General features: G+C 47.2%; 1 protein-coding gene across 7 annotated transcripts in view; it reads left to right on the forward strand.

Annotated features, from left to right (window-relative positions):
* The window catches only part of RELT (RELT TNF receptor), an 82409-nt gene that overhangs the window by 16222 nt on the left and 43414 nt on the right, over positions 1 to 22773 (forward strand). For 2 of the 7 annotated variants that reach the window (XM_083499798.1, XM_083499802.1), the window contains exon 2: positions 853 to 1048. The exons of the other annotated variants lie outside the window; for them this stretch is intronic. The gene's annotated coding sequence lies outside the window, so the exon portion shown is untranslated. The remainder of the gene's footprint in view (positions 1 to 852; positions 1049 to 22773) is intronic. 7 annotated transcript variants of the gene reach the window in all.

A 22773-nucleotide genomic window follows, 5' to 3' on the forward strand; every position in this document is an offset into this window, starting at 1 on the left:
ACCTCAAAGTGCAAGTAGATAAATAGGTACCACTCTGGCGGTAAGGTAAACGGCGCTTCCGTGCGCTGCTCTGGTTTGCCAGAAGCGGCTTAGTCACGCTGGCCACGTGACCTGGAAGCTGTACACCGGCTCCCTCGTCCAATAAAGCGAGATGAGCACCGCAACCCCAGAGTCGGCCATGACTGGACCTAATGGTCAGGGGTCCCTTTACCTTACTATCCCTCCATAGATAGAGGCACACATGATCATCCCTGTCTATATGGTCCTTTAGTCTGGTCCAGCCAGACTCTTGTGTTCTTTTCCCCTCTGAACGCCTCCCACACAGCTGCAGCCATGTTTAGAGACCCTTGATAATTAGCTCCCACGGGTGCAATGTTTGAATCCACAGGTGGCGAAGAGGAGGGAAGCTCTAAGCAGGCGATCTATAACAGGAAGTCCAGATAGGAGCTCCTAATTGCCAGTCTCTGCGCCATCCTTCAGCCTTTCTGGGTCCTCCCCCCCCCCCCTTGCATAAAATGTGGGGCCTGACCTACTTCAATGCTCTTCCAGCCGACGATGCTGGGGCTCACGTCTTCACCACCCAGACCCCCTCAGTTGGCCGTGGCTGCCTCTGTGTTGTCGCAACAAAGATATTTCAGAGGAGAGAAACCCAGGGCTCCCTCCCTGTAAACAAAAGAAATCTGTGTCAGTGAAAACAATAAATAGCGCGTGAGAGAGAGAGAGAGAGAGAGAGAGAGAGAGAGAGAGAGAGAGAGAAAGACAGAGCTCTTTGGCAGGGAGCCACACTGATGCCACGAGATGTTGTGGCGGCCCAAGTAAATTTCCATCCCATCTCTCTCTCTCTCTCTGCAGCTGCCACCCAGTAAACTTTGCTTCAGCGGGAACTTGGGTTTTGTCTGGAAGCTGCAGAGGCTGCAAAAAAATGCCGCAGGTGGACTGCTAAAGTGGGACGCCAAACCACACCCCCTCCCTCATGCCAGTCAGGATTGTGGTCCAAACCATCGGAAGGTGGACTCTCCTTCCTTGGAGGTTTTGAAGCAGAGGTCAGGTGAGCATCTCTCTCAGGAATTCTTTAGCTGGGATTCCTGAATTGGAAGGGGTAGGATTAGATGGGGTCATGTCAAACTCTACAGTGCTATGATTCTACTGTTGCTGTGTTTCCCGTTGTACATTTGGAACATCTGAACGTATTTTGGGTTTTGTTGTTTAGTCGTATCTGACTCTTCGTGACCCCCTGGACCAGAGCACACCAGGCACTCCTGTCTTCCACTGCCTCCCTCAGTTTGGTCAAACTCATGCTGATAGCTTCGAGAACACTGTCCCACCATCTCGTCCTTTGTCGTCCCCTTCTCCTTGTGCCCTCCATCTTTCCCAACATCAGGGTCTTTTCCAGGGAGTCTTCTCTTCTCCTGAGGTGGTCAAAGTATTGGAGCCTCAGCTTCAGGATCTGTCCTTCCAGTGAGCACTCAGGGCTGATTTCCTTAAGACTAGATAGGTTTGATCTTCTTGCAATCCATGGGACTCTCAAGAGTCTCCTCCAGCAGCATAATTCAAAAGCATCAATTCTTCGGCGATCAGCCTTCTTTATGGTCCAGCTCTCACTTCCATACATCACTACTGGGAAAACCATAGCTTTAACTATACGGATCTTTGTTAGCAAGGTGATGTCTCTGCTTTTTAAGATGCTGTCTAGGTTTGTCATTGCTTTGGGCTTTGTACAATTCCTCAAATTATGCTTTATCCCACCTGTGGGGAAAGGAGGGCGGAAATTCTGCCCGTTTATGTGCTGCCGAAAACTTCTGAGGTTTTTACAGCTTGCCCAAAGGACCAGCTGACCAGATTTGGGTGCGGATTCTACCCAGGAACTGTGACTGCATGCAACTAATTTTCTTACTTTCCCCCTGAAATCATTAGTGATCCTGCAGCTCACTGTCTGGCCCATGTTTACAGTTATCTCTTCTATCCCCCAAACGCTTTCCCCAAACTTTAAAGAGGAGCTCTCTGTCTGCCCAAAGTGGCTATTTTAACACCTGCTGTTGATCTTTCTTCCTCTTCATCACATCCTCATATCCTGCTGTTTTTGTTTCAAAGTCGCTCTCTCCTTCAAAGTTCAGGAAAATTCCCTCTTCCTTTGTCTGTCCTCCACCGTTTGCCAGCTGCTTGTTTGTGCAATGTCTGCCCTCTGTTTTCTTCTCACATTTGCAACAAAAGCAATCCCACTTTGAAAAGACAGGTTGCGGGGAAGGGAAATAACCTGGATATTTCTCCCCACACACGCCCCGCTTGCCATAGACCAACACAAACCTTGATCTATCAGGAGTATTGTGAAGTGTGCACGGCTGGGCTGGCTGAGCCTGGCGGAAGTTGTAGTTTCGAAACATCTGGGAAGGCACCAGCTTGGAGAAAACTGGGGCAGTTCCTTTGTTTGAGAATCTCTTCCAGGCATACCCAAACTTGGCCCTCCAGCTGTTTTGGAACTACAATTCCCATCATCCCTGACCACTGGTCCTGTTAGCTAGGGGTGATGGGAGTTTTAGCTCCAAAACATCTGGAGGGTCAAGTTTGGGGGTGCCTGGTCTCTTCTCTGGCTGCAGCAGTCTTTATTTCAATGGTGGGGAAGCCTTTGGCCCTCCAGATGTTGCTGAACTACAACTCCCATCAGCCCAAGCAAGCATGGCCCAGGGACGATGGGAATTATAGTTCAACAACATCTGGAAGGTCAAAGGTTCCTTGCACCTCATTTACTTACTCTGTGATGGCATGAAGTGTGTTTGGACATTTGTGCTGTTGTTGTTTGTGGTTTAGACGTTTAGTTGTGTCCGACTCTTCTTGACCCCATGGACCAGAGCACGCCAGGCCCTCCTGTCTTCCACTGCCTCCCGCAGTTGGGTCAAACTCATGCTGGTAGCTTCGAGAACACTGTCCAGCCATCTCGTCCTCTGTCACCCCCTTCTCCTTGTGCCCTCCATCTTTCCCAACATCAGGGTCTTTTCCAGGGAGTCTTCTCTTCTCATGAGGTGGCCAAAGTATTGGAGCCTCAGCTTCAGGATCCGTCCTTCCAGTGAGCACTCAGAGCTGATTTCCTTCAGAATGGATCAGTTTGATCTTCTTGCAGTCCATGGGACTCTCAAGGGTCTCCTCCAACACCATAATTCAAAAGCATAAGATTAAGATAAGATTAGCATAGGCAAACACCTCTGAAGTCCCACCACCCAAAGTACAAAGTACAAAGTACAAAGTACAAAGTACAAACTTCCTTTGCATGTCTGGACCCCTTGGCAAGTCTGGGGGTGGGATTAGGCTTGCCTTGGCCAACAATCAGCCTAGCAATTGTCACCTCTGGGCACTTCCTGGAGTCCCTATTTTTCAAGGACAAAATAGAGTTGGATTGGAGGAAACCGACAAAGGAGTTGATTTTATATGATTGTTAAAGCTAGATAACTTCCCTGAGCTGCCAAGTCGAAAAGATACATTCAGGCATAATATTTGTAACATTTAACAACTTTAAAGATGTGCGCCCCCCCCTGTAATTTCCGTAGCAATGGGAATTATAGTTCAACAACATCTGGAAGGTCAAAGGTTCCTTGCTTACTCTGTGATGGCATGAAGTGTGTTTGGGCATTTGTACTAGGTATGGCTAGAAAAGGCCACTGCCTCAAATAATTGAGCAAGGCAGCTCTGGCTATTCCCCTCCTCTGTGCCTAAAACCCCTGGATGCCCGTTATATAGCCGAGAAATATTGGATGAGCACTGAGTCCGTTGTCTCTTTTCTGGCGTTCTCTGCAGCCGTTTCGGCGTCTATAAGCGTTCCTGTCTCTGTTTAAATTAAATCAACATTTATTTATTTTCCTGTGACGGCCTCTGTCCTTCTCCTGCTTCACCGGTGCATTTTGTGGCCTGCTTCTCGCAAAAAGCCTTTGCCCTGTGTCACGTTTTGTAGGCATGGCCAAAAATGGGCCCTCCAGCTGTTTTGGGACTACAACTCCCATCATTCCTAGCTAACAGGACTGGTGGTTGGGGATGATGGGAATTGTAGTCCCAAAACAGCTGGAGGGCCAAGTTTAGCCATGGATGGAGGAAGGGGATTCTAGAGAACAGGGACAGGAAGGGGAGTGTGATAGGAATTTTATGGTCTTAGATATATGGTAATGTTCATAAGCGTACCAACCAAGCACGTACATAGATCAGCACAGGAAGACCAACCTGAAACCATTTTGATTCCTAAACTGAGCCAATGTTTTAAAAGAATGGCCAGGCTCCCCGGGCAATCCAATCAAGTAACCTGCCAGACAGGAGATAAACAACAACAGGAGAAAAACAATATTCAAATTTCTGTTTTAGACCACCTTTTCGGTGATGTATCTGAGGGGTGGTCTTAGGTTACACCCCTTCTGTGATGTATGTATGATGTTTCTGGGGGTGGTCTTGATCTACAGGATGGGAATTTCAAAAGTCTTTATAAGGCCTTGCATGCCATTTTTCTGGGTCCCTCCTCTCTCCTGCGTGTGAAGGCGACACCCTGTTGCAACAGATCAATAAAGATCAAGCTTACTAGCTGCTTTTGCTTCTCAAATATTCTCTGGTTGGCCTCTGTTATTCTCTCCTACTAATAGGGAACCTATGTAAGGACTCTATATGGGCTCTTGGATACCCCATAAGGGAAGAAGGGCAATTTTTATTTACAACAGGAGGCCCAGAGCGATCTCCTCACCCAGCACCCCCACCCCAAAAAATACCCTGGAGCTCTCCAGCTCCCATCAGCCCCAAACCAGCAGAGGGGACCAGGAAAAATGTAGAAACCATTCTCCGTGTTCACCTCTAGTCTTAAGCTCTTTCTGCCATCCTCTGGCAGTGTGTCGCATTCCGGAGAGGGAGGGAGGCTAATTCTCCTATTGTTGCAGAAAGTTTTAAAAGAAGATTCTTATAAAAGCTCCAGTGTTTGGCACATTAGAGTTAATTATCTAATCTTAGGCAACTCAGCCAGCTTGACAACTCTTTCTCTCTGACTCACTAATGTTCGTTATTTCCCAGCAGAGGCTGTTAATCGGGTAATTTGGAAAGCTGGTTATATTTGGCATCTCTCTCTCTCTTCACCCGCTTAATACTGATGTTACATGTGTCAACCAGGGGGTGGGCCAGTGTTGCCAACGTTTCAGCCAGCCCCTGCTTCTGTGCACGTGTGCTTTTAACGGCGGTTTTCCCGCAGAGACGCTCCAGCACATTTTTTTAAAACACCTTTTCGCTGGAAGGTTGCCTGCAGACTTCTGAAGACCCGGCTTCTGTTTCAAAGGCGCAAGAGCAGGCCGGGCTGCCTTCAGTTGGCAACCCTCTGCTCAAGGCAAAAACTACGTGTTGGCTATCTTGTGCCAAGACCCTGTGAATATTTGTGGTGGTTTGTGTTTAGGAAGGTTTTGGGATGGTTATAGGCCATCCCAGTCTCAATACTGTTTGCATTTGCAGATATTTGGGGACGGACATCCTGGTTCGTTCCCAGTCGCTGCATGTCCCGCAGCTTTCCCCTGGAACTCTGGAACTTCTTATACCACAAATCTACTGGGTTTTACAGTGCTATCTTGGTTCTCAAACGCCTTGGTTCTCAAACACTGAAAACCCAGAAGTAAGTGTTCTGGGTTTTGAACGTTTTCCAGAAGCCGAACATCCGATGCGACTGTTGGCTATTGTTTCTGGGGCACCTGCACCAGTCAGAAGCTGCGCCTTGGTTTTCGAACATTTCGGAAGCCAAACGGAAGTTTGGCGCTTTTCTTTTTGCTATTTCTTTTGTGTTTTTGTTTCGGAGGCTTTTTTGGTTAATTTGTTTTTGTGACTGTGTGGAACCCAGTTCAGCTACTGATTGATTGACTGATTGTGTGACTGCGGAAATGGATAAAAGCCCCCCATCCAAACAGTGACTATCATCAGTGCAGCTGAGAAAAATAATAATTTTAATTTTTATCATCTGCAATACTGTCTTATTTATCTTATAGTACAGTACATTTATTATTGCTTTCATTTTATGGCCTCGTTAGGTAGTAAAATTCCTGTTAAATTGCTGCTTTAGAGGTTGTTCTTAAAAGTCTGGAACGGATTAATCGGTTTTGCATTACTTTCTATGGGAAAGTGCGCTTTGGTTTTGGAACGCTTTGGTTTTGGAACGGATTAAGTTTGAGAACCAAGGTACCACTGTACAGACGCTTGGGCAATGCTATCCTGATTCATTCCCAGTTGCTTTGTGTCCCGCAGCTTTCCCCTGGAACTTCTTGTACCACAAATCTACTGGGTTTTAGTTGTTGTCCCACTTTTGTTGTGCCGTTGGGCAAGATGACAATAATGGCAGCCATGTTGGGGAAGCACCACACAAGACCTAATAAATCGTGATCCAGTGTAGGTCTTCCACTAACCCACGACTGTGGCATCAACGACACGTTGCAGAATGAACAGCGGCGAGAATATTATATGCGCAGAAACAAAGTATAGCAGGTCCCAGCAAAGGAGGAGAGACGTTTGAAAGGAATGGACCATGCTGAGACGGGAAAGCTGACAGCGAAATTAAGAGATCAAAATGGCGACCCTTTTAACAGAAGAATGGAGGAGGCCATTCTTCATGGAATATTCTTTAAAAATACCGTAGTCAGCTGAAATCACAGGCAGGATTCAAAATGAAAGCAGCGGAAGGAAAATAATTGTACAGTGGTACCTCGGGTTACATACGCTTCAGGTTACATACGCTTCTGGTTACAGACTCCGCTAACCCAGAAATAGTACCTCGGGTTAAGAACTTTGCTTCAGGATGAGAACAGAAGTCATGCGGTGGCAGCAGGAGGCCCCATTATCTAAAGTGGTGCTTCAGGTTAAGAACAGTTTCAGGTTAAGAACGGACCTCCGGAACGAATTAAGTACTTAACCCAAGGTACCACTGTAATGGAGAAACTTTGGGTAATAAAGATCTAGGCTGGATCTACACACATCAGAAAAGCGTTTCAGGGAAACGCGTTGTGAACTTTATTACGGGAAATCACGTTGGCGAAACGCACGCCCCCACAGCGCCACCGGGTGTCACAGTGTTGCAACGCGCATAAAATGGTTTTTTGCTGAGTCCATAGTGCAGTAGAAAAGGTTTGAGTGAAAACACGGTGGAGGTGGGGAGTCAGTTTATGGGGTGAAACTCTTTGATATGAAGACGATTGTGAAAATGTTTGAAACGTTTAATTAAAGAAAATTATATTGCAAAAAAAATGATGTGTTGCAGAATGCACCCCACAAAAAATTACCCCACCAGTCTGGGGTACGGTGGGCCTTTACTTCTGAGTAAGTACACAGAGGCCCATGAAATAAAAGCCCAATCCTGTTCAATGCAGTGTTCGGCTGTTGACCATGAGGGCTAAAATAATTTAGCCTCGGAGTTCAGGGACCTTTTAAAAACGCATTTTTAATTGCCGGGTTGCAATTGCCTTGAAATGTGGAGGTTTCATTCAGGATTGTTTACAAAATTTAAACATAAAAAATAGAGTAGAAAAAAGAAAAAAAAAAGGATACAAAAATACCAAAAACAAAGCACATAAAAAATGAAAAACAGTTAAGAAAAAAGAAAAATCAGTATTTCATGTCTTATAGTTCATTTACTTGTTTCCTGACTTCCTCACACCTCCCCTTTTGTATTCCTGTTTAGAATTCCTTTCAGCAAATCCTTACCCTCTATCATTTATCTTTACTCAATATCTTAACCTATTATAACTATGTATTTTCAACCATTGTCAATCCATATTTGCATATTCTTAATAATCTTTTTGCCAATACCACTTATTTTCCATTCCAACATCATTTTAACATTCATTAATTTTACAGTATTTCTGCAAGTAGTCTTTAAATTTCTTCCAATCCTCTTCCACCGACTCTTTTCCCTGGTCACGGATTCTGCCAGTCATTTCTGCCAGTTCCATGTAGTCCATCACCTTCATTTGCCATTCTTCCAGAGTGGGTAAATCGGTTTCATTCAGGATTGAACCCGGGGTTCTCTGCATTTGAAGCAGGTACTCTAACCACTGAGCTGGCTGGCTAGGCTTTTCTGCAGATGGCTTCTGGGTACTTTAAGGCCAATATCTTTGTGCTGCACTCTTCGGAAAGAAATAACTTGTTTTTGCATATATATTTTTTTTTTGGGGGGGGGCTTTATCTAACTACCACCATATCTAAAAAAGAAACATGACATGTCACCAAAGGACTAATGTCACCTCTGTTGTTGCATATGATCCATTCTTCACTCATTTTGAACGAAAGCTCGCATGATAGCCATCACTAAGTAGGGCAATATTGATCGTCTGCTCTAGCTGTAATGAGACCCATTTTGGTTCTTTAGCTGCTTGGAGACGTGTCATCGAATGGCCTCTTTTCAACTATTTTCCTTTTTCCCTTTCTAGTACGAATTTTATTGAATTTTCAAAAGTTCAACAGATTCTTCAGTACATAATATTTATTCCCCCCCAATTCCCCCCCCCCACAGTTTTCCACGGTGTTTCTATTTCCTGTATTGCAGGGGATTGGACTAGAGGATAATAATAATAATAATAATAATAATAATAATAATAATAATAATAATAATATTATTATTATTATTATTATTATTATTATTATTATTATTAAATTTATTATTTATACCCCGCCCATCTGGCTGGGCTTCCCCAGCCACTCTGGGCAGCTTCCAACAAAATATTAAAATACAGTAATGCATCAAACATTAAAAGCTTCCCTAAACAGGGCTGCCTTCAGGTGTCTTCTAAAAGTCCTTGGAATCCCCTCTACAATTCGTACCATGTCTGTGTCACTTTTCGGCCACCAAGCCCATCCTGGAGATCTTACTTTTTGAGCCTGTAGCTCTCTTTCAGGCCCCAGCAAGTGCCACCCAAATCGCCTCTGAGCATGGCTTTGCAGAGCAACAGCAGAGATTGAGTGTGCCCTTTTCTTCCCCCAAGAAAAGATCTGCTGTGCTTGCAAGGGTGTGACGATGACTCTGTTCTTGCTTCGTGGCTGTCTGTGCCCTGACACTGGGAAATAAGACCTCTCTCTCCTCCTGGGCGCTAAAGGACTCTCCCTTGGCATAGCCTCAGAGTTCCCTGACTAGAATAGCTGCCTTGGAGTGCCAGATTTTTCCCTTTGTCAACAGTTTCCTGTTTCCGTATTGAGGGGGCGTTCCAACCTGCCACCAGGCGTGACTGGATCGCAAATTCAGGTTATGCAATTCAAGCTGATTAAGGGAAGCGATGGGAAGGTGCAAGATAACACTTGCTTGATGATGACACGTCTTCAGAACACATAGCTGGCACCGTCTAATCCAGGCACAGGCAAACTCAGCCCTCCAGATGTTTTGGGACTACAACTCCCATCATCCCGGACCACTGGGCCTGTTAGCTAGGGATGATGGGCATTGTAGTCCCAAAACATATGGAGGGCCGAGTTTGCCTATGCCTGGTCTAATCTCCCTGTAAACAAATCAGGCTTATTATTTATTTATTTATTTATTTATACATACCCTGCCCATCTGGCTGGGTTTCCCCAGCCACTCTGGGCGGCTTCCAACAGAACATTAAAATACAATAACCTATTAAACATTAAAAGCTTCACTAAACAGGGCTGCCTTCAGATGTCTTCTAAACGTTTCGTAACTTGAATGCATAACGATCAGTTTTCACACCTGGTGAAAAGAAATAGGCAAACATGGCCAAGACTTTAAGGCAGCGGTTCTCAACCTGTGGGTCCCCAGATGTTGTTGGACTACAACTCCCATCATCCCTGAGCTCTGGCCTTCCTAGCTAGGGGTGATGGGAGTTGTAGTTTAACAACATCTGGGGAGCCACAGGTTGAGAAAGGCTGCTTTAAGGTGTCCCTTAAAGTGTTTACCATGTGTGCAACTTTTTCTTTAAGGAAGACTTGCCAAACAATTTCACAGTCTGGGACTTTTCTCTTTCCCTTGCCTTCGGAGAGCGGGTTTTATTTTTCCTATGCAAGCTTCCTAAAACGACATCCCAGCTGAAGAAGAAGAAGAAGAAGAAGAAGAAGAAGAAGAAGAAGAAGAAGAAGAAGAAGAAGAGGAGTTTGGATTTGATATCCTGCCTTTCACTCCCCTTCAGGAGTCTCAAAGCGGCTAACATTCTCCTTTCCCTTCCTCCCCCACAACAAACACTCTGTGAGGTGAGTGGGGCTGAGAGACTTCAAAGAAGTGTGACTGGCCCAAGGTCACCCAGCAGCTGCATGTGGAGGAGCGGAGACGCGAACCCGGTTACCCAGATTACGTGACTACCGCTCTTAACCACTACACCACACTGATACATGTGTTGCTCCCCTCCAAGAACCGGTGGCAGTTTGCAAGAAGGAATCCTTCAGCGAGGGATGATATCAGGCTAAGCTGGTCTGGATGGGAGATGAACCTTAATTCGACCCACTCCAGCCAGTCGAATGCATTCTGGAAGAAGACAGAGCAAGCCTGGGGGGAGGAGGTGGGGTGTTGGGAGAATCCTGCAAGCTGAATAGAGAGGCCTGGCCACATTTGGCTCCTGGGCCTGCAGTTCCCCACCTCTGGATTAGAACCGTGAAGTTACTGTATTTTTCGCTCTATAAGTTGCACTTTTTAAGGGGAAATGTGTGTGCGTCTTATGGAGCGAATGCAGGCTCCATGGCTTCAGCGAAAGCAACGCAAAGTCTCCAAAGCGCAGTGGAAGCGCTCCTGCCGCGCTCTGGAGGCTTTGCTTTGCTTTCGCTGAAGCCTGGAGAGCGAGAGGGGTCGGTGCGCACCACAACCTCTCGCTCTCCAGGCTTCAGGGATAGCCGCCGAAGCCTCCGGAGCACAGCAAGAGCCCCTGCTGCGCTCCAGAGGCTTCATGTTGCTTTCGCTGAAGCCTGGAGTGCAAGAGGGACCAGTGCACACCGATCCCTCTTGCTCTCCTGGCTTCACTTCGCTAGAGAGGCGCTGCGCAGCTTTCCCTCTCTGCGCAGCGCCCCTTCAGCGAAGCGGGAGGAGAAAGGGAAGGGTCTCCGTTTCTCCTGCCGCTTCGCTGAAGGGGCGCTGCGCAGAGAGGGAGAGAATTTTTTTTCTTGTTCTCCCCTCCCCCCCCCAAAAAAACTATGTGCGTCCTATGGTTGGGTGCATCCTATAGAGCGAAAAATACGGTAATTGTTGCTGAGCTGCCTTTTATCGGCTTGGCTCCTGTGCTTTTACGGTAGCTTGGCGCACTTACAAAAACTCAACGGCTAATTAATTTTCCTGGACATAGAGATAAGCTGAGCTGGAGAGAGCATTTTCCTCTCTGCAACCAGGAGAAGTAATTGTCTGTCTGATGTCTATGTGTCAGGTCAGCACCAGGACTATTTCTAGGTGAGCGTGTTAGAAGGGTTGGGTGGCGATGTTTTGTTTCTGATTCTAAGGGCACCTGAGGTTAAATTATCAGGCAAACGGCGGCAAGCCCATTTCTTCCCATATCATCACTGCTGGCCTCTCTGTCTGTTTGTGTCAGATGTGTCGTCTTGCAGGAGAGAGAAAAATGGCCTCTCTTCCAACCTAAATGTTAGGGCTGGTTGGAGGGATGCAAACATCATTTGTCAGCACTTGTTCTGCAGAGAGTTTATTACTGCTCTCGTTATTATCACTAGCAAGGGGCACAAATTGGCACGCATAATTTCCCTCCTACACCTCTCCATTTTACTCTCGCAATGATCCTGAGATGTAAGTTAGTCTGGGAGACACTGACTGAGCGAAGGTTACCCAGTGAGCTTCATTCGTGGCTGAGAGGGTGTTTGAAACCTGGTTTCTCAGGTCCTGTGTGAATGGTTTCCAGTGGCGTAGCGTGGGGGGGGTGCAGGGGGGGCCGGGCGCAACATCTGGGGGTTAGGGTTAGGGGGCGCAAATCCACGGGCTAGGGGGCGCAAATTACTTGCCTTGCCCCGGGTGCTGACAACCCACGCTTCGCCACTGATGGTTTCTTTAAATGTAAAGGTTCATCATTGTTCCACTCGATGTGTATGTCTTTAAGGGGCCAGAGCAAAATAACAAGACCCAGCTTTACAGCTGTGAAACATAGCAGGTGCTGCTGAGTTGTATTGATTAAGCTGTGTCAGCAATTGGGTGTAGTATATAAGGAACAGCACCTAGCTCTCCCATTTCCCTGAGGGGTGGGTTGGTGGTTGGGTCTGGTTTGTTGTTGATGTATTTAGTGTATAAGGAGTTTTTGTAATTAAAAGCTCGTTTAAGTACTTTTTGAGTCCCTTTATAATGCATGGTCTCCCCAGCAAGCTCTGTGCAGCGCTACCATACTGCAAATAGCCAACACTGTGGGACACGAGTGGCGCTGTGGGTTAAACCACAGAGCCTAGGACTTGCCGATCAGGAGGTCGGTGGTTCGAATCCCCGTGATGGGGCGAGCTCCCGTTGCTCAGTCCCTGCTCCTGCCAACCTAGCAGTTCAAAAGCACATCAAAGTGCAAGTAGATAAATAGGTACCGCTCCGGCGGGAAGGTAAACGGCGTTTCCGTGCACTGCTCTGGTTCGCCAGAAGCGGCTTAGTCAAGCTGGCCACATGACCCAGAAGCTGTACGCCGGCTCCCTTGACCAGTAAAGTGAGATGAGCACCGCAACCCCAGAGTTGGTCACGACTGGACCTAATGGTCAGGGGTCCCTTTACCCTTTACCTCTCATGTCCTAGACCAACACTCTAACCGCTACAGTGCTCTAACCCGGTTCAGGCATCACACAAAACCTTGGCTTGTACCATGGTTACAAATGTATATTAAGCAAGCCATGGTTTACGGTTGATTGTCTACTTTCTCTTCCCCCTCTGTTGCCTATTTCTATGAAGCGGGGGGGGGGGGTGTCTGCAGAGGTAGAGCTAATCAATGGCTGCAACAACCTTATTGTATCAAAGTTCTAAATTTTTGCTTGCAAACAGTCTCTGTCATCGGGAAGTACAGCAGTACAACTTTCGTTTGTTGAAATCCTCACTTGCCATTGCAAAAATAAAAGTGAAGAATATGCTAAGCAACTCCGGGGTTAATCCAAGTCAGCTCCACGCAGATTCCTAGGGATTCGAGGAGCAGGTACTTTATAAAAAGAAGACTTTGTGGTCTATAAATATTTCTGCGGTTGTCTGCTTGGAGACTGTTGCAGTTGGACATTTTTAGCATAGCGCAGAGGATGCAAGAATTGCAATAAATAGCTTGCGCTGTGAGCTTAAAGAGGCAAACCCCCTTTTATTGTGCTGAATTATGGAACCAGGGACGAGGAGAGTTGAAGGATGGCAGATTGTGAACTCATTCAACTCCAACCGATGGCTTGCATGTGCGAAACAATACTCTCAGGTCAGAGACTTGCTGACAGGACTCCATCATTGCCCCAAACAATCCTATCCAATATTATTAAGGTAAAGGTAAAGGGACCCCTGGCCATTAGGTCCAGTCGTGACCGACTCTGGGGTTGCGGTGCTCATCTCACTTTATTGGCCGAGGGAGCCAGTGTACAGCTTCCAGGTCATGTGGCCAGCATGGCTAAGCCGCTTCTGGCAAACCAGAGCAGCACACGGAAATGCCGTTTACCTTCCCGCTGGAGTGGTACCTATTTATCTACTTGCACTTTGACGTGCTTTCGAACTGCTAGGTGGGCAGGAGCAGGGACCGAGCAACGGGAGCTAACCCTGTCGCGGGGATTCAAACCGCCGACCTTCTGATCGGCAAGTCCTAGGCTCTGTGGTTTAACCCACAGTGCCACCCGCATCCCATCCAATATTATTAGTTAAGAATAATTACCCTTCAACACCCCTCTCCCACTGGCTATCTCCATGGGGGCACTTCAGACCTCTAGGCCAAATTCAGACATCACAGTTCTGGGCAAGTGGCAGCCTTAGTTGTAGGGCTAACTCCAAGTTTGAGAGGGGGCTCTGGCCAATTTGGCACATCCACCACAACAATAAGTGGACGCAGGTGGCACTGTGGTCTAAACCACTGAGCCTAGGGCTTGCTGATCAGAAGGTCAGCGATTCGAATCCCCGTGACGGGGTGAGCTCCCGTTGTTCGGTCCCTGCTCCTGCCCACCTAGCAGTTTGAAAGCACGTCAAAGTGCAAGTAGATAAATAGTTACCACTCCGGCAGGAAGGTAAACGGCGTTTCCGTGCGCTGCTCTGGTTCGCCAGAAGCGGCTTAGTCATTCTGGCCACATGACCCGGAAGCTGTACGCCGGCTCCCTCGGCCAATAAATCGAGATGAGCGCCGCAACCCCAGAGTTGTCTGCGACTGGACCTAACGGTCAGGGGTCCCTTTACCTTTACCACAACAATACAAAAGCTCTTTTGTCAGTTTTGCCTTTCGGTTTGCTGACTCCAAACACCGAAATTCTTCTGATTCCTCATCCAGACAGCAGGAGATGCCCTTAGCAACCATTTAGGACCATTAATTCTGCTTTTGCCAGAAAGCTTTGCTGCGGGAACAACATGCACAGACTCACAGGGGAGGGCTCGGCTGTGTTTTAGCAACACTGAGCAAGAGCTCTTGATGTCGCGAAAGGATAGGGAGAAACAGCTCAGGGTTCTCGTCATCTTGGGGTCAAGCTAGTCACATTTAGGGGTCTCCTGAGTCATTGGAGCTGCGGCGGTAGAGGAAGCTGGCCCTTTTCTGCTCAGGTTTTCCCCGTTAAAACTGTTTTTCTTGCAAAGCCATTCTTTCTTTCCTGTTATAAGAAAAAAACTTGTTCCTTTCCCCTTATCCAAGAGCCCTTAAGTGGGTTCCCTATCGGTAGGAGAAAATGGCAGAGGCCAACCAGAGTATATTGAGAAGCAAAGCGGCTAGTAAGCCTGATCTTTATTAACTGTTGCAACAGGGTCCCCACTCACTACACGCAGGAGGGAGGAGGGACCCAGAACAATGGTGCATAAACCCTTATATTTATTTTAAATGGCCCACCGTGTAGCACAAGACATCATACATACATCACAGAAGGAGGAGGTCTACAGCAGAAATCCTGTTTTCCAGGATACCTGATAATGGTCACTGATTGCTTTTACCTGGCCATCCTGGCCATTCTTTTGTGATGATTAATACTTTAGTTCCTGAATCCAGGTCACAGGCTCACCCTGTTCATGCACAAATATGCCCTTAAAGACAGGATTTGTAAGCAAAAGACAAGGGGGAGGCTTTCCTCATTTCCTTCCTCCTTGCAGAGAAATATTTGAGGTCAATTTGGGAGAGTCAAAATGGGAGAGTCAAAATCAAAATGGCTTCAGGATTGTTCTCCTGTGCACAGCTGTCAACTTTTCCCTTTTCTTGCGAGGATTCCTATTGGGAATAAGGGAATTTCCCTTTTTAAAAGGGAAGCGTTGGCAGCTATGCTCCTGTGCTATTTCAGACATGTGGTTTATATACAGGTACTTATGTGTGTGTGTGTTTGCCTGGTACATTTATGGACATTTGCTTTACATTTGAGACCTTAGAATTCTTATTACAATCCTAAAGCAAAATATACTGATAGACGACCCGGAGGAAGCACCCCTCAATTCAGAGTAGGGCGTACCCTCTGAAATATTTTAAAAAGAGAGCCTATTGCCGCAAGGGCAATTTTTTTGTGGTGCGGTAGCAAAAGGAAATGGGGGCAATGTTAGCCATGTACGTCTCAAATTTCTGGCATCAAGCTGACCTACTTTTCCCCTGTGGGGCAGGGCGGGCCTGATGAGTCAGCGCTTTTGTCTTTCCCCCTGCAGTGACTCATCACTTTCAGCTGTTCTCCATCTCTGGAAAAGCATGGAGCCAGCCCTGGAATTGCCAGAGGAATCTTGGGAATGTGAGCTAAAGGGAGCCACTTTGGAGGGGTGGGAGAAGGAAAACGTTAGGCTGGTGCCTGTTTTTGGGAATCTGTTCTGTAAATGTTCCCCTGATACACGAAGGCAAAATTCGAAGCAGAGACCCAAAGGTCCCACCCAGTGGAAATGTGAAATTGTATTCAATTACTTCCTTGGTTTCTGAGACTTCGCCGTGCGTTACTCACACAAGTTAAAACCAGGAGTGGGAAACCTGTAGCCCTCCAGATGTTGTGGACTACAACTCCCATCATCCCTTATTTTCTCCTGCTCCAGAGGGTAGGACCCAAACCGATGGAATCTACTTTCTTGTAACTTGAATCTAACTAAACACCAGGAAGAACTTTCTGATGGTAAGAGCTGTATGATTCCATGATTGAATAATAATAATTTATTATTTGTACCCCACCCATCTGGCTGGGTTTTCCCAGCCACTCTGGGCAGCTTCCAACAAAGATTAAAAATACATTAAAATGTCACACATTAAAAACTTCCCTGAACAGGCCTGCCTTCAGATGTCTTCTAAATGTCTGGTAGTTGTTTATTGTCTTGACATCTGGTGGGAGGGTGTTCCACAGGGCGGGTGCCACCACCGAGAAGGCCCTCTGCCTGGTACCCTGTAGCTTTGCTTCTCACAGTGAGGGAACCGCCAGAACTCTTTACAATAGCAAAACCCCTTATTTTGGCTGCTGATCCCTTATTTTCGAGGCTGCTGGTCCCCTATTTTCAAATCTGTAAGTTGACAGCTATGCCTCCCGCAGTTTGGTCAAACTCATGCTGGTAGCTTCGAGAACATTGTCCAACCATCTTGTCCTCTGTCGTCCCCTTCTCCTTGTGCCCTCCATCTTTCCCAACATCAGGGTCTTTTCCAGGGAGTCTTCTCTTCTCGTGACGTGGCCAAAGTCTTGGAGCCTCAGCTTCAGGATCTGTCCTTCCACTGAGCACTCATCGCTGATTTCCTTCAGAATGGAGAGGTTTGATCTTCTTGCAGTCCATGGGACTCTCAAGAGTACTCCTTTCCTAATTTTGAACCAATCAGGATATGATAGCCATCTTCAAATATCTGAAGGGAGATTTAGCAAGCTTCTTTTCTCCTGCTCCTGAACCAAATGGATTCAAATGGAAAGGAAGGAGAGTCTGATAACATTCAGAATAACTTTCTGACAGTCAGAGCTGTTCAACAGTAGGAATGTGGTGGCCTCTCCACCTTTGGAGGTTGAGTGGTCAGCTGATGGGGTACTTTAGCTGCATATTTCAGGGGGTTGGACTGCATGACTTTTGGGGTTCCCCTTCCAACTCTACAATTCTGTGAACAGCTTCCCAGTGTTGGCTGACTCGCTCGACAGATTCCTGCGTTAAAGGGCACCATTCACGCCCACTCCTGAAATACTGCCTCTGTTCTGATTCTGTCTGATCCCCTTGGCACTCGCTTGGAAGACTGGTACTTGATCCATTTTGGCCCCTGGCCAGTTTTGTTGCTGCTTGTTGTCCTTTTACTCCGGAGCTTGCCAGTAGCCTCTCTGGGGAGTGTCCCTTTCCCCCCTAACAAAGGGGCTTTGTTGTGGGAGAATTCCTGGGAACAATGACGCGGCCCACTCATTCCTGCGCACACGGCTTCGCTTTCTGCATCAGCGACAAAGGAGCCATCTGTGCCCTTCTCCCTCGAGGGAGCGCCGGAGGGGCGGTTAGAAAGGCTACAGCTGTGCCTAGTGGGTGGAGCCAGTGTGCCATCTCCACACCGAATGTCGATGGATATTGGTTTGTGCAAACCGTCAGTGGGAAATGCACGATTTCATAGAATCATAGAATCATAGAGTTGGAAGAGACCACAAGGGCCATCAAGTCCAACCCCCTGCCAAGCAGGAAACACCATCAGAGCACTCCTGACATATGGTTGTCAAGCCTCTGCTTAAAGACCTCCAAAGGAGGAGACTCCACCACACTCCTTGGCAGCAAATTCCACTGTCGAACAGCTCTTACTGTCAGGAAGTTTTTCCTAATGTTTAGGTGGCTATCATATCACCCCTTAACCTCCTCTTCTCCAGGCTAAACATGCCCAGCTCCCTTAGCCGTTCCTCATAAGGCATCGTTTCCAGGCCTTGGACCATTTTGGTTGCCCTCCTCTGGACACGTTCCAGTTTGTCAGTGTCCTTCTTGAACTGTGGTGCCCAGAACTGGACACAGTACTCCAGGTGAGGTCTGACCAGAGCAGAATACAGTGGCACTATTACTTCCCTTGATCTAGATGCTATACTCCTATTGATGCAGCCCAGAATTCAGCGTTTCGTACAGCACCTAGCGCAGAACGCAGGGACAGTGGTGTTCTCATCAACTGTAGGACTAAAGTCTCCCTTGATTCATCCCTCTTTCTCCTCAATTCACCCCTCCAAACAAGCCAGCAGGCCATCTTTCCCTTGGCCCCTGCACCTTACCTCTCTGGAAAAGGAACTATGGTGTTTCTGGCAGCCTTGGCCGGATGCCAGTGTGACTCAGGTGAAGCATGACCTTTCCTTCCTGTAGGCTAGGACGGTCGGCAGCCTTTGCTTTTATCCTGACACCTGAATATGTACCTGAATATCCGAGCTTCGTTGGACGGAGCCTAATTAAGGACATAGGCTGTAAAGTGAGCATCTACCTTTTGACTCTTGGGATTCCTTGGCAGGGCTGCTGTGCTGGGGCTGGACTAATTTCCTTATTTCTCCTCTGCAGGGAAATACTAGCTGCTGGTTTCAGAGTAACAAGCTCTCATGGGACAGTGTTATTTTGTGCGCCAGAGTTTCGGCTTTGAATACCGTTTGTTTGTTGATTTAAGGGACCCTGATGTTTTAACAGCAAAGCGTCATGCAGTAATGATCCTCGAAAGTATCTTCATTGCTTCACCTTCCTTTTTTTAAAATAATAATAATAATAATAATTATTCAGCATTTTCCACTTTTACAACAAACATATGTAAAACTTTAACACATCCAATATATTCTTTATATTCATTTCCCTTCCTTCCTCATCTGTGGTTCCTTCTTGTTGTTGTTTAGTCGTTTAGTCATGTCCGACTCTTCGTGACCCCCTGGACCAGAGCACACCAGGCACTCCTGTTTCCCACTGCCTCCCGCAGTTTGGTCAAACTCATGCTGGTAGCTTCGAGAAGACTGTCCAACCATCTCGTCCTCCGTCGTCCCCTTCTCCTTGTGCTCTCCATCTTTCCCAACATCAGGGTCTTTTCCAGGGAGTCTTCTCTTCTCATGAGGTGGCCAAAGTATTGGAGCCTCAGCTTCAGGATCTGTCCTTCCAGTGAGCACTCAGGGCTGATTTCCTTCAGAATGGAGAGGTTTAATCTTCTTGCAGTCCATCGGACTCTCCAGAGTCTCCTCCAGCACCATAATCCAAAAGCATCAATTCTTCGGCGATCAGCCTTCTTTATGGTCCAGCTCTCACTTCCATACATCACTACTGGGAAAACCATAGCTTTAACTATACGGACCTTTGTTGGCAAGGTGATGTCTCTGCTTTTTAAGATGCTGTCTAGGTGGTTCCTTCTGTTTTACCTTTACTACTGTATATCCAAGTTCATTCCTTATTTATTAATTTTTTTCTCTTTAAGAACTTCCTTCCACATCTGTCTCAGCTGCTCATCTTACATTAATCCTGGTCCACTGCACACTGGCTACCAATTAGTTTCGGGCCCAATTCAAGGTGCTAGTTTTGACCCATAAGGCCTTAAACGGCTCAGGATCGCAATACCTCAAGGACCGCCTCTTTCCATATGAACCTACCCAGACCCTGAGATCATCTTCTGAGGTCCTCCTTCGTGTGCCTCCTCCTTGAGAGGTTCGGAGGGTGGCAACATGAGAACAGGGCCTTCTCTGCGGTGGCTCCCCATCTGTGGAATGCTCTCCCCAGGGAAATTTACCTGGCACCTTCGTTATACTGTATACCTTTAGGCGCCAGGCAAAAATGTTCCTTTTTAACCAGGCCTGTAGTTGATCTTATTTGACATCCTATGCCTTTTTAAAATGTAGTTCTTTTGGGGTTATTGGGTTGTTGCTTTTATTTTTGATTATATATATTGTGGTTTTTGTGTTGATCTTTTCTGTGAACCACCCTGAGACCTCCGGGTATAGGGGCTGTATATAAATTCTAATAAGAAGAAGAAGAAGTCGTGGGGAATAAGTCTCAATTGCTGCTAGCTGTGATAGAGGCTATGCTCTTTCTGAATTCTGGAAACTACAGGAGGGGAGAATGCCCTTCTGCTTAGCTCCAGTGTTAGAAACACAGATATATAAGCTATTCGCCAAACAGTGCCTTAAACCTAGGTTATGGGCACCAAAACAGAAAGCCATGGGGCCTCTCCCTTCCAAGATTGCAAAGTCAGCACGATAAAATTTGAAAAGCGTAATGTTTTCTCACCTTTTTTTTTTTTGCTGCTATTTGAGTCCCTGGGGTTATTTCAGGTGTACTTTGTGGCCTTTTGAAAAATGGAAGCCATTAACCATTTCAAATGGGACGCGGGTGGCGCTGTGGATTAAACCACAGAGCCTAGGGCTTGCCAATCAGAAGGTTGGCGGTTCGAATCCCCGCGACGGGGTGAGCTCCTGTTGCTCAGTCCCTGCTCCTGCCAACCTAGCAAATCGAAAGCACATCAAAGCGCAAGTAAATAAATAGGTACCACTCCGGCGGGAAGGTAAACGGCGTTTCCTTGCGCTGCTCTGGTTCACCTGAAGCGGCTTAGTCATGCTGGCTACATGACCCAGAAGCTGTACACCGGCTCCCTCGGCCAGTAAAGCGAGATGAGCGCCGCAACCCCAGAGTCGTCCGTGCCTGGACCTAATGGTCAAGGGTCCCTTTACCTTTTTAACCATTCCAAAAAGAAAGCATCTCAAATAAAAGGAGCAGCCTTGCTTGTGGGATTTTCCACAGGTTGGCCACTATGAGAACTCGATGGGCCTTGGGCCTGATCCAGCAGTGCTCTCCTTCCATTCTTAAGCCCAAGACATGAACACGTCCTTGGAATGGGTGCAGAGTGGACCCCCCCCCCGTCCTTTCAAAGCAGCCCTCGTGATCTGCACGTGCCTTTACAGCAACTCCTTGAGAGCCAGTGTGGTGGTGTGGTTAAGAGCGATAGACTCGTAATCTGGGTAACCGGGTTTGCGTCTCTGCTCCTCCACATGCAGCTGCTGGGTGACCTTGGGCCAGTCACACTTCCCTGAAGTCTCTCAGCCCCACTCACCTCGCAGAGTGTTTGTTGTGGGGGAGGAAGGGAAAGGAGAATGTTAGCCGCTTTTAGACTCCTTAAAGGGAGTGAAAGGCAGGATATCAAATCCAAACTCCTCCTCCTCCTCCTCTTCTTCTTCTTCTTCTTCTTCTTCTTCTTCTCCTCCTCCTCCTCCTCCTCCTCCTTGAGAAAAAAGCGTATTTTCTTCCCCAGCAAAACACCTCCAGATGTTTGTCTCGTAGGAGTGTGAGCTGCTTAATTAATTTCAAGGGATGTGCCTCTGATTCTTCAGGACTGACAAAAGGGATGAGACAATTAATGCAAGAAACATGGAGATAGATTAAGCTTGTTATGCAACCGCTACCCACAAGGGGCCGTTTCCCCGGGGACGACAGGAGCTTGCCTAGGACGCGTCCCACTTCAAGGGAGCGTGTTCTGCTTTCCGTGAGGAATAGGATTGCTTATAGGGTCACAGAATCGTAGACAGCTGGCCACCCAACCTCTGCTTAAAAACCTCCAAGGAAGGAGTCTACATTCTCCTGAGGGAGTCCGTTCCACTGTTGAACAGCTCTTACAGCCAGAAAGTTCTTCCTGTTGTTGAGTCGTAATCTCCTTTCTTGTAACTTGAAGTCACGGGTTCGAGTCCTACCCTCCAGAGCTGGAGAAACGAAGCTTGCTTCATCTCCCATGGGATATTTGAAGATATTTCGTGACTGCTGTGATCACTGCAGATGGTGACAGCAGCCATGAAATTAAAAGACGCCTGCTTCTTGGGAGAAAAGCAATGACAAACCTCGACAGCATCTTAAAAAGCAGAGACACCACCTTTCTGTATAGTTAAAGCTCTGGTTTTCCCAGTAGTGATGTATGGAAGTGAGAGCTGGACCATAAAGAAGGCTGATCGCCGAAGAATGGATGCTTTTGAATTTTGGTGCTGGAGGAGACTCTTGAGAGTCCCATGGACTGCAAGGAGATCAAACCTCTCCATTCTGAAGGAAATCAGCCCTGAGTGCTCACTGGAAGGACAGATCCTGAAGCTGAGGCTCCAATACTTTGGCCACCTCATGAGAAGAGAAGACTCCCAGGAAAAGACCCTGATGTTGGGAAAGATGGAGGGCACAAGGAGAAGGGGACGGCAGAGGACGAGACGGTTGGACAGTGTTCTCGAAGCTACCAGCATGAGTTTGACCAAACTGCGGGAGGCAGTGGAAGACAGGAGTGCCTGGCGTGCTCTGGTCCATGGGGTCACGAAGAGTCAGATACGACTAAATGACTAAACAACAACAAATCATAACTCCTCTCGGTATCCTCTTTTCCAAACTGCTGCCATCCAGCAGAAGCAGATTTAGGGGAGCATGATCGGTTCGGTTGTGCTGAACACAGAGCCTTGGGGGATGTTGCAAATATTATTTGAGAGGCAAAGCAGATGCTGGATTTTCGTGGTGCACGGGGAGCCGCCAAAATTTGAGACCCCAGAGTCTGCCACTGACTCATTTCTACACAGCCTCACACACCCTGCTCTCTATTCCCTGGCCAGGCAAGTGAGAGACATTAGCAGAGCTCAAGACCCCATTCCAGCCAGGTGAAAAAACACTAAAGAAAGGTGCAAAAATGGCAGACCCTCTAAGTGTCTCTATTTTCCACTGACGGCCCTGGATTTACAGAAGCCGTCCCGGTTTCCAATTTGATCTGGGAATGTCCCGCTTTTCCTTAAGACGTCCCTATACCTGAAGGAACGTCTCCT

This window comes from Podarcis liolepis, assembly GCF_965112155.1.
Source record: "Podarcis liolepis genome assembly, chromosome: 4".
Taxonomy (NCBI): domain Eukaryota; kingdom Metazoa; phylum Chordata; class Lepidosauria; order Squamata; family Lacertidae; genus Podarcis; species Podarcis liolepis.